The sequence below is a fragment of the Cervus elaphus genome, chromosome 19 (genome assembly GCF_910594005.1).
Source record: "Cervus elaphus chromosome 19, mCerEla1.1, whole genome shotgun sequence".
Classification (NCBI taxonomy): domain Eukaryota; kingdom Metazoa; phylum Chordata; class Mammalia; order Artiodactyla; family Cervidae; genus Cervus; species Cervus elaphus.
In genome coordinates this window covers 24,246,786-24,258,017 of record NC_057833.1, presented here as the reverse complement: position 1 = coordinate 24,258,017, position 11,232 = coordinate 24,246,786, and the positions used below count along the sequence as shown (strand labels likewise).

At 40.2% G+C, this 11,232-nt stretch overlaps 1 long non-coding RNA gene across 1 annotated transcript; it reads left to right on the top strand.

Moving 5' to 3' along the window:
* The first annotated feature begins 250 nt into the window (after positions 1-250).
* LOC122675537 lies at positions 251-3,693 on the top strand. The gene is made up of 3 exons (XR_006335290.1): positions 251-337; positions 813-952; positions 3,612-3,693. It is a non-coding gene; the product is annotated as an uncharacterized LOC122675537 (long non-coding RNA).
* The last annotated feature ends 7,539 nt before the right edge of the window (positions 3,694-11,232 follow it).

The following is an 11,232-nucleotide window of genomic DNA, read 5'->3' as shown; positions in this document are numbered from 1 at the left end:
TCTTATTCAAGCAGAACTTCTATCTCCATAAGTTGAGTAGGGTCAACATATTAAAAAGGAAAACAAAATGAAACGACTATGGCAAAGAAGGCCTGTTGTGTGGGAAAAAAAATCATGAGGATGGAAAAAGTCACGCATGGGCCGTTTGGAGATCATTTAGATAGTTGTCCGTGCCTGCATGCACCCAGAAACAGACTCCTAATCTGTGTTCTTCTTTTCTTTTTTTTTTTTTTTTTACAGTTGGCTGCTAGGTACACTGAGAAAGCTTGGGCCATCCCTGCTGGGGTGCAGAGAAGGAGGGAATGGCCTTGGAAAGGGGCAGGGGCCTTAAAGTCAGGTAGGCCTAGATTCTAGTCCTGCTCTCTTTGGTAACTCAACCTGTCTCAGCATGTTTTACCACCTCTAAAATGGAATAATGGGAATCCCAGGTGGCATAGTGGTAAAGAATCCACTTGCCAATGCAGAAGATGCAAAAGACATGAGTTTGATTCCTGGATAGGGAAGATCCCCTGGGTAAGGAAATGGAAACCTGCTCCTGTATTCTTGCCTGGAGAATTGGACAGAGGGGCCTGGTGGGCTACAGCCCAGGGAGTCACAAGGAGTCGGACATGACTGAGCATACAGACAGACAGACAAAATGGAATAGTAATTCTTTCCTGTTGAGATTAGAGATAATGTTACAATGTCAAAATTCAGAAATCATAGAGCACATAAATCAGGATCTGGCAAGGAAATAGCTGCTCTATAAATGAAGGTGGTCCATCCAACTATCCATTTACTTATTTTTTTCCCCTTTTCCTGCTCTTTGCCAGGTTTGAGTAACAGCTACACCATCAAGCTACAAACAAGAAATGGAGTAGCCATGAGAGATTTCATTGTAAAGAATTGGCCTCCTTCAGAAAACATCAGTTCCAGAGGAATATTCCATGCCTCCAGGGAAATGAACACACAGGTGCATAGTTTAATATTTCCTAACCCTTTAGCTGTTAGTAGCAATGGGAAGTGTAAAAGGAGCTGACTTTCTCCAGTAAAGGGAGGCTCCCACTCCTTCGTTCACCCTAAAGGTTTGCTTTGTGGACCATGCAATGGCTCTGAGGTATCCATTTAGCCATCTGCTGTCACCATCCTGTAGCACAGATCTGGTCAAATATCTACCTCTATGCTGTGCTTAATCACTCAGTCATGTCCGACTCTTTTCAACCCCATGAACTGTAGCCCTCCAGGCTCCTCTGTTCATAGGGATTTCCCAGGCAAGAATATTGGAGTGGGTTGCCATTTCCTTCTCCAGGGGATCTTCCCATCCCAAGGACAGAACCCAGGTCTCCTGCATTGCAGATGGATTCTTTACTGTCTGAGCCACCACGGAAGCCCTTCTACATCTATAGATATGGTCATATTTGCTTCTATAGATGCAGTTCTCTTATTCCCTCCCCTTTAGAAAAATGAGTTTTATCATTAATTGTCTCTATACTCTTTTTATTTTTATTTATTAAAATAACATCTCTTTACTTATTTGGCCACACTGTGCACCCTTTGCAGATCTTCGTTCCCTGGCCAGGAATAGAACCAGTGCCCCCTGCATTGGGAGCATGGCATCTTAACCACTGGGCCACCAGGGAATTTCCTGTCTCTATACTCTTGAAATGTACCTGTCTGACCTTTCTTGGATGCTTTTAATCCTTTGTTTATAACATTAATTTCTTTCTGATTATCAAAGTAATATTTTATTATTATAAAAATCTGAAAAATACAAACCAAAAAAAAAAACCTCAAAGAGGAAAGGAGCGAATTCTGCTAACTGCCCCACCTAGAAATGTCCGGCCTGCTAGCATCTCCCCAGCCTTTTTGTATCCAGTACACAGGCATTCTCTTTCCCCCCAGCCAAATGAATCACATGATGCATTTTATGTTATGTGTTTTCTTTACTGTTGTTGTTTAGTCTCTAAGCCCACATACATACATACATATAGTATATATATAATCACCACTGTTTGGGGAAAACAATTGACACACATCACACTTATTTCACATAAATATTTGGTGGAGTTCAGCAGAAGACTTGGAAACTAAAGACCTGCTGGGTGTGTCATCCTGTGTAAGCTATTAAACGTCTCATTTGTAAAATAGGACAGAAATACGGCCCATGAGCATTACACGAGAAGCTGAAAGCAAAAGCAAATCTAAACTCTAAAGTAATATGCAAATGTGAAAAAAGCAAATTTCCCTGTAGCCATAATAGGAAGATGTAAAAGATGCCAATTCTCCAAATGATTTTACTTTCCATAACAGAAGTTCCCAAGAATGAAGCGTCTGTATTCTTCTCTGGGTTTACACTGCTGACTGAGTCAGCCCCAGGGCCTAGCTTCCCCCAGGCAGAGCCATTCCTGAAGCTGTTCTTAGACCTCAGGTATGGTGCAGTGGGCAGAACAGTCAGTTCATGCGCCTGACCATCTGACCCCAGCTTTAGCAGCTGCCTTTGCTCAATGAGGGTACATATTTAACTTCTCAGTGAGTCATTCCCCAAGACTCCAAACCGGGACAGTCAGCTTCGTCATCTATTTCACTTGATGGCCAGGAGGAAGTTTTGACGATGACGGAGGGGAGGGCTTTTATGACCCTGGGAAACACTTCCTCTGAACTGGTGTGGGAAGGAGGGACAGGGTGGTTCAGTGGTGAGTGCGCAGGAGTCAGGCCTGGGGCACTTTGGCTGGTACCGTCTCCGCCTGGTGGACTTTGGTTTTGTTATCTGAAAAATGACAAAATTTTTCTCTCTAAATGAGTTGCTTTTTTCAGCTTTAATTGAGGCATAATTGGCAAATATAAATGAGATGAATATAATAATTATGCCTATTATATAGTGATTTAAATTTATATACATAACGTTGCTCCAAAATCATTGCAGACAGTGAATGCAGCCATGAAATTAAAAGATGCTTGCTCCTTGGAAGAACAGCTATGACAAACCTAGACAGTGTATTTATTTATTTATTTATTTTTCCATTTATTTTTATTAGTTGGAGGCTAATTACTTTACAATATTGTAGTGGTTTTTGCCATACATTGACATGAATCAGTGTATTTAAAAGCAGAGACACTACTTTGCTGACAAAGGTCTGTCTAGTCAAAGCTATGATTTTCCCAGTAGTCATGCACAGATGTGAGATTTGGACCATAAAGAAGGCTGAGTGCCAAAGAAGTGATGTTTTCAAATCGTGATGCTGGAGAGAAGACTCTTGAGACTCCTTGGACAGCAAGGAGACCAAACCAGTCAAATCTAAAGGAAATCAACCCTGAATATTCATTGGAAGGACTGATGCTGAAGCTGAAGCTCCAATACTTTGGCCACCTGATACGAAGAGCCGACTCTTTGGAAAAGACTTTGATGCTGGAAAAGATTGAGGGCAAAAGAAGAAGAGGGCAGCAGAGAATATAATATTATAGATAGTATCACCAACTTAATGGACATGAATTTGAACAAACTCCAGGAGATGGTGAAGGACAGGGACGCCTGGCATGCTGCAGTTCATGGGGTCTCAAAGAGTCAGACACGATTTAGCACCTGATCAACAAGAACAACTAATGCATCCCACGCCATCTCTCTTAACCTCTAGGCCTCATGCTGTCCCACCTGCCTGGACCACCCTCCAGTCTTGTCTCAAACTCCAACTCTGGCCTCCTTCCCACACTGCTTTCTGAGATCAAGGAATATACTTCAGTTTTATATTCCTAGGACCTAGTATAGTATCTGGAACACAGCTGGTATCTAATAAAGGTTTGTTGAATGGAGAAATAAATGATTAAATGAATGGCTCTAATTAGTCATTGTGTGGCACAATGAAAACTTACATGAGTATCAGCTGACTCCAAGCCGAATAGGATTGTGTATATACCAAAAGTGTCCAGCATGATGCCTGGATCATATTAAGTGATATAGAAACATCTGTTCTTCTCTTCTTTGCTTCCTTTCTCTCTTAAAACATTTTGCACAAAAATTCAAATACCAAATAAAGACCAAAGCCAGGAGCCCTCTCCCAGAAGTTGATGGGGGTGGTGACGGTGAGGAGGGAGGTGTTGGTTGAACCCACTTCTTGCAAGCCTATTGGTGTGTGCACTCATGTGTGCTTAAGGAAGGAAAAAAAAAAGGGCTTCCCAGGTGGCTCAGTGATAAAGAGTCTGCCTGTCAATGCAGGAGATGCAGGTTTGATCCCTGGCCCAGGAAGACTCCACACATCGCAGAGCAACTAAGCCCTGGTGCCATAGCTACTGAAGTCTGAGCGCCCTAGAGCCCGTGCTCTGCAAAAAGAGAAGTCACTGCAGTAAGCCTGCGCACTGCAACTACAGAGGCCGCTGCTCCCTGCAACTAGGGAAAAGTCTGTACGGCAATGAAGACCCAGATCAGCCAAAATTAAAAAAAAGAAAAAAATACATCTCTTACCTAGCTGTTGGTGTCTAATGCCAGCACTACCTTGGAACTGGTGAGTGTGGTGTTTTTGTTTTTGTTTTAAATATCAGCAATATCAATCTATTTTGATTAACTGAATAAAGGTAAAGAATGATTTCCCGCCATCTACCTAAAAGTCATGGTTTCCAAGAGCATCACCACACTCAAAACAAGGCTCTGCCATCATCAAAAATAATTTATTGCTGGCTACTTAGAAAAGATTGATTTTCCTTTTATCTTATAGTCTAATTTTCATTTCAAGCTGCTTTAAATAAAAGTTTAAAATATTTTGGACATTTGGAAGACTAGTACTAGCACCATGATCATCCATATATCTACTACCCAGAAAAGGGTTTCGAAGCCTCAGGGCTAGGACATTTGCATACAGATAATTGTCTGTTGTACACTCTAGATGTTTAGCAGAATTCTTGGCTTCTACTTACTACATGCCAGTAGCAACACCACCCCTAACTTGTGACAGCCAGAAATGTCTCCAAACACTGCCAGATATTTCCTAGGAAGCAAAATCATTTCCTCCCACTGCCCTCCCCATTTATAATCACTTAGATCAAACAGTTACCATTTTGCTGTATTTGCTTTATTATACAATTTTAAAAAAAAATTGAAAATAAGTTGCATGCTGGCAGTTTACCTCCATATACTTTAGCAGGCATCTCCTAAATTTAAGAATCTTGACCTGCATAATTTACCATGACACATTCAAGAATATTTAGAAATCTCCAATATTATCTAATACCCAGTCCACAGACTACTTGTACAAAGCAGTACTGGTCTTTGAGTCTGGAAAAGGAAGATATACTTACTGATTAATTTTGGTCCTAAATCTGAGAAATGAATGATTATACAGTTGTCTTTGTTTAGGTTGGGACAAGAAATTTGATTTCGAATAGCTTCTCTTACCTTCAGTGTTCTGGTCAAGGTTTCATGATCAAATTACGGCACAATTGAATCAAGACACTTGGTGATTTTTAAAAAAATAACAAAAATGAAAACAAAGTCCCTTTAAAAAATGAACCATGGAGCACATGGATTGGCTGGCTGTATACCTTAGTACTTTCAAACTCTAGATACTTTCATTTTCTCTTTCCATCATTTCCTCCCTCACTTTTTTTTTATATGTAGCTTTGACAACTGGTACATCATTCTACGTTTAATTCTTTTCTTTTATTTATTAGGCTGCACTGGATCTTAGTTGCAGCATGCAAACTCTTAGTTGTGGCATGTGGGATCTAGTTCCCTGACTAGGGATCAAACCTGGGCCCCCGGCCTTGGGAGCTTGGGGGCCCAAGTGACTGGAGTCCCAAGTGTCTGAACAATCAAGGGAAGTCCCTCTATGGTTAATTTTTATTTGACTCTTCATTTCCTTTCCCCACCCCTTGTCCTTTATTCACAATTCTTTGCAAATCTATAGCTTTGGAAGATTTAAACTGTTACCTTCCTCTCACTTGCACCAAAGATCCTGCGATTTGCTGCAGAAAAATCATCCAGGTTGATGTTTCTCTAAATCCTGGTCCCTGTATTTACCTGGGCCTCACACAAGCTCCTATTTGCTTTCTATCTCCATGAGTGACACTGGCCGGTTTTGATTGCCCAAGGCTAAAATCAGGAGACATCCTAGATAGCCCTCAATCTCACCCTGGGTCTCCAATTGATATCAAGCGCTACAAAAGCTCTCCTTTCTAGATGTGTCTCAGTCCCACACACATATACTCACTGCCCACGTGCCCGTGTGACTGCAACAGCCTCATAATCAACCTCTCTGCCTCCAGTCTCACATCTCTCTAGTTCATTTGACAGGAGGCAATCACCCTAATCTTTCCAATATGCAAATTTAATCCATCAATTGTTTGTTGTTATCCTTAGAATAAAGTCCAAACTCTAACTTGGTCAGCTGTCTCTTTGTTACCTGCCAACCTCTCCAGACTCACGACAACCCTTTGCTCTCAGCACCACCCACCCACAGACTTAATGCTACAAACACAGTGTCCTTACTTAAATGCTTCAAATGAGCTACCTGGTCACTTTTCAAACTTTGGATATACAGTTTTCTCTGCCTGCAGATTAATGTCAACCATTGTCTTAAAACTGTTGGAAATTATTGTTTATTCTACACTATGATAGGCCAAAACCTCTTTTATTAATCATAGAAGTTCCTTATGGTTTATATTGATGTACTACTTCATACCTTTTTTATATAAATAAAGTTTGGTGTGAAAGTGAAAGTCACTCAGTCGTATCCGACTCTCTGTGACCCCATGGACTGGCCATGGAATTCTCCAGGCCAGAATACTCGAGTGGGTAGCCGTTCCCTTCTCCAGGGGATAGTCCCAAACCAGGGATTGAACCCAGGTCTCCCTCATTGCAGGCTGATTCTTAACCAGCTGAACTACCAGGGAAGCCTGGTAGTTTGGTGTAGGAGCAATATATATTCATCCCAGAAAACTGAGAAAAGTATATATGAATGTTGTGTGTGTGTATATATGTAGATAGACATAGATATATAGATATATAGAGACATATATAGATAGATATATATAGACATAGATAAAGATAGATTTAAAAAAGAGGGCCATCCTGTACATATATATTTTTAAACCAAACACTTTTCTTTGTGCTTAAAGTTTTAGTTAATAATTTAATAAACATCCAATTATCTGCTCCTCATAATCATAACGGTAGCAAACTATAAGAAACCACCATGGCTTCACATGAGAATTGTTTTTGCATTTTGAAGAACTTCCTGCAACATTCTAGCTACCTTATTTATTTATTTTTTTATTGTGGTAAAATATTCATGACACAAAATTTACCATTTTAATCACTTCAAAGTACAGAGTTCAATGGCATTAAGTACATTCACAATGCTGTGTAGCCATCACTACTGTCCACTTCTAGAACTTTCCATCAACTCAAACAGAAACCCTGTACCCATTAAACAATGACTCCCCAGTCCTCCCTTCCCAGCCCCTGGTAACTTGTACACATTGTAATCGTTTTCACTTAATCCCACACCTTTAACTATTGTACAACATAATTTTTAATTATTGCAAATATCTGGTTGATTACATCATAATTTATTTAACTGGGCTCCTGTGTTAAGATTTTTAGATTATGTCCAATTCTAATTTTTCACTCTCAAAGCAATACACTGAACTTTCTTGCCTTATTGTTTGTTAAGCAGTTTTTATCTTCTCAAACCCTGAGAGGATTCAGAATCAATCATGTTACTGCCACATTTAGGATGAAGAAATTCTAGGGCAGTGAAACTACTCTGTATGATATCATAATGATGGATATGTTATTATATATTTGTCCAAATACATAGAATGGACAACACCAGGAATGAACTGTAATGTTAACTATGGACTTTGAGTGATTATGATGTGTGATATGTCAAAGGAGATTCATCAGTTGTAAATTCCCTTCTCCAGGGGAATCTTTCCAACCCAGAGAACAAACCCAGTCTCTTGTATTGCAGGCAGATTCTTTTTTTTTTTTTTTTTCAGATTCTTTACCATCTGAGTCACTAGGGAAGCCCACTCTGATGGGGGATCTTGCTAATGGGAGAAGTTATGTGTAGGGGTAGATGGTATACAGGAAATCTCTATACTTCCTCCTCAATTTTCATATGAGCCTAAAATCACTCTAAAATTATCTTAATAAAAACAAGGAAATAATGTTCACATAGAGATTCTGTGTTGTCCAGTGTCTCAGGGTCAGGAAGGGGAGAGCTGGACCTGGTGTCCAGGGCCTCTAAGCCCATGCCACTGTTCTATCCTGTCTCTGACAGTCTCGCCATTTCTCAACTTAGCAGAGATGGCAGTTTGGACAGAATGGAGTATCAAGAGACAACAAGCACGTGTGGAGATATGGCGGAACAGAGCTGCCAAGCCTGGATTAAGGAGGAAGAGTGCAGACTGAAGATAACATAGGCAAGGGAGTTGTGAAATGCTCATGGCCAGCAAGTCAAACTGGAATACCACAGGTCAAAGCGAGGGCGGGCAGTGACAGGGCTGTAACAAGCTCTGAAGGAAGCTATATGTAAGGACGGGCACCACCCCATGTCCCAGTCCCCAAAAGTCCTCTCTGAACAACTTGCTGGCTCACCCATGAACTATGTGCAGCTTGATCATGAATATGGAAGTAATAATCCTGTTTTGGGAACTGTTTTGAACAAATCTAACACCACAGACATTTAGACACAGTAAGATTAGGCAGGTTAGTTAAAATTCCAGTCATCTTTGCTTTTTGGTCACACTGATGTTATCTTGGTGGGAAAACCCTGATAGTTAAAGCAGACTGTCTTTGGTGGATGCATCTAGAGACAATCATACAGGGTGAAGTAAGTCAGAAAGAGAAAAACCAATCCTGTATATCGACACGATCTATGTGGAATCTGAAAAAAATTGGTATAGATGATCTTATTTACAAAGCAGAAATAAAGACACAGATGTAGAGAATGAACATATGGATACCAACAGGGTATGGTGTGGGGGGCTGGAATGAATTGGAAGATTTGAATTGACATGTATATACTATTGATAGAGGTATAAAATAGATGACTAATGAGAACCCACTGTATAGCATAGGGAACTCTACTTAATGCTCTGTGGTGACCTAAACGAGAAGGATGTCCAAAAAGGAGAGGATATGTGTGTATGTATAGCTTATTCATTTTACTGTAGAAACCATCACAATATTGTAAAGCAACTACAATCCAATAAAATTTTTAAAAAATAAAGCAGACTATCTTTTGAACTTCAAACAATAACTTATTATTTCTTCATAAATACAATTTTTGTGTGTGAAAAAAAAAAATAAAACATTAAGTCCAGAGTGGAAAAACACAAGGGATCCTTCAAAGCCAAGAGTTTCTCACTTTCCAACTTTTCAGCCAGTTAATGCTGACTTTTTGACATTTTCATTTACATAATTTTGCTTAATTTGAGTTTCTATGAAACCAGAGACTGGGATGAGGACTTGTGAGCAGGAAGCTTATTTTGCAAGGTGATCCCAGGAAGCAGAAGTGTGGGAGTTGGGAAGGAAGAAACGCCAATTAAGTGCTTATTGGAAGTGGGTTTCTGCTGTGAGCAACTGTGGCTCACTTCTGCCGGGCGTTTCCAAGGATGGAGCAGAATGCCCTGGAATTGCACAGGGCACAGGAGGCTGGAGGCTGTCCATCAATTTCCAGCCCTATGGCTGAAAGTTCCACCTTCTTACTCTCCTTCTCTGGCAACTCCGGGCTCTAGGATCTGACTCAGCAGCCTTCTGTGGCTGTGGCAAAAGCCCAAAGGCTCAAAACAGGCCCTGCAAGACTTGTGTACTCAAGGCACGCACAGGAAATATGTACATGGAACTGGCCAATGCAGTTTCCCTGAAGTCAAGTGGGCTGATAGTGTGTGGTTCAGAGCACTGGTGTCTATCCTTATTACTTTTGTACCTATTACTTTTGTAACTAAATCTCTTCATTTAAAAACAAACCCAGCCAAACACACCACACACACTGAAGTGCTAAGTTGCTTCAGTCATGTCTGACTCTTCACAACCCCACAGACTGTAGACTGCCAAACTCCTCTGTCCATGAGATTCTCCAGGCAAGAATACTATAGTGGGTTGCCATTCCCTTCTCCAGGGGATGTTCCCGACCTAGGGATTGAGACCCCATCTCCTGCGTTGTAGGCAAATTCTTTACCTCTGAGCCATCTGGGAAGCCCCAGCTAGTGCAGAAAAGCAAATTAATATTTTAAATGTTATATTAAATTTGGAATGTATAACATGGCTATAATGAAAAAGATGGACAATAACAAGTGTTGACAAGAATTTGAGGAAGTAGGAACCCTCATATATTATGCAAAATAATATAGCACTTTAGAAAAGAGGTTGGTGGTTTCACAAACTTATACTTTATAGATGGTCACCCAGCAATTCCACTTCTAATAAGAGGACTGAAAACATAGCTTCACATGAAAGCTTTTTACATGAATGTTCACAGTAGAATTACTCATAATAGGCAAAATGGAAACAACTCAAATGTCCATCATCTGATAATTGGATAAACAAATGATAGTATATCTATGGGCTTCGCTGGTGGCTCAGACTGTAAAGAATCTTCCTGCAATGTGGGAGACCCAGGTTTGATCCTTGGATTGAGAAGATGCCCTGCAGAAGGGAATGGCTACCCACTCCAGAGTTCTTGCCTGGAAAATTCAGCCATACAAGGAATGTGAAGTGCTGATACATGCTACAACAGGCTGGACCTTAAAAATATGATACTAAGTGAAAGAGGCCAGTAACAAAAGGTAAGAGATTGTATGATTTTCTTAATAGGAAATGTCCAGAATAGGCAAATCCACAGTATCATGCACAAAGATTCTACAGATGGAGACAACAAGTAGGTCAGTGGTTGCTGGGGGCGAAGGGTAGGAAAAGGTTTTAGAAAAGGCATCCCTGGCTTCAATTTTACAAATTTTGAAATCTTGGGTGGTGTATTTAAAAACTCAGTTTCCTCAGCTGAGGGAATAATAACGTCAACCTATTGTGGAGATTCAGTTGGGCAACGTAATAAGGTATCTGACATGAAACACATTTAGTAAATAGTAATTATTATTATTATTATGGATAAAGAATACAGGATTAATAGAGCACAGGAAAAGACATACAAAAGCTCTTTGAGCTAGACTGTCTGTGTTAATAAGTTGATCATTTAAAGCATCAAGGATTGCTTTAATTGAATTTCAATTATCAATACAATAAAATGTGTTCAAAGAAGT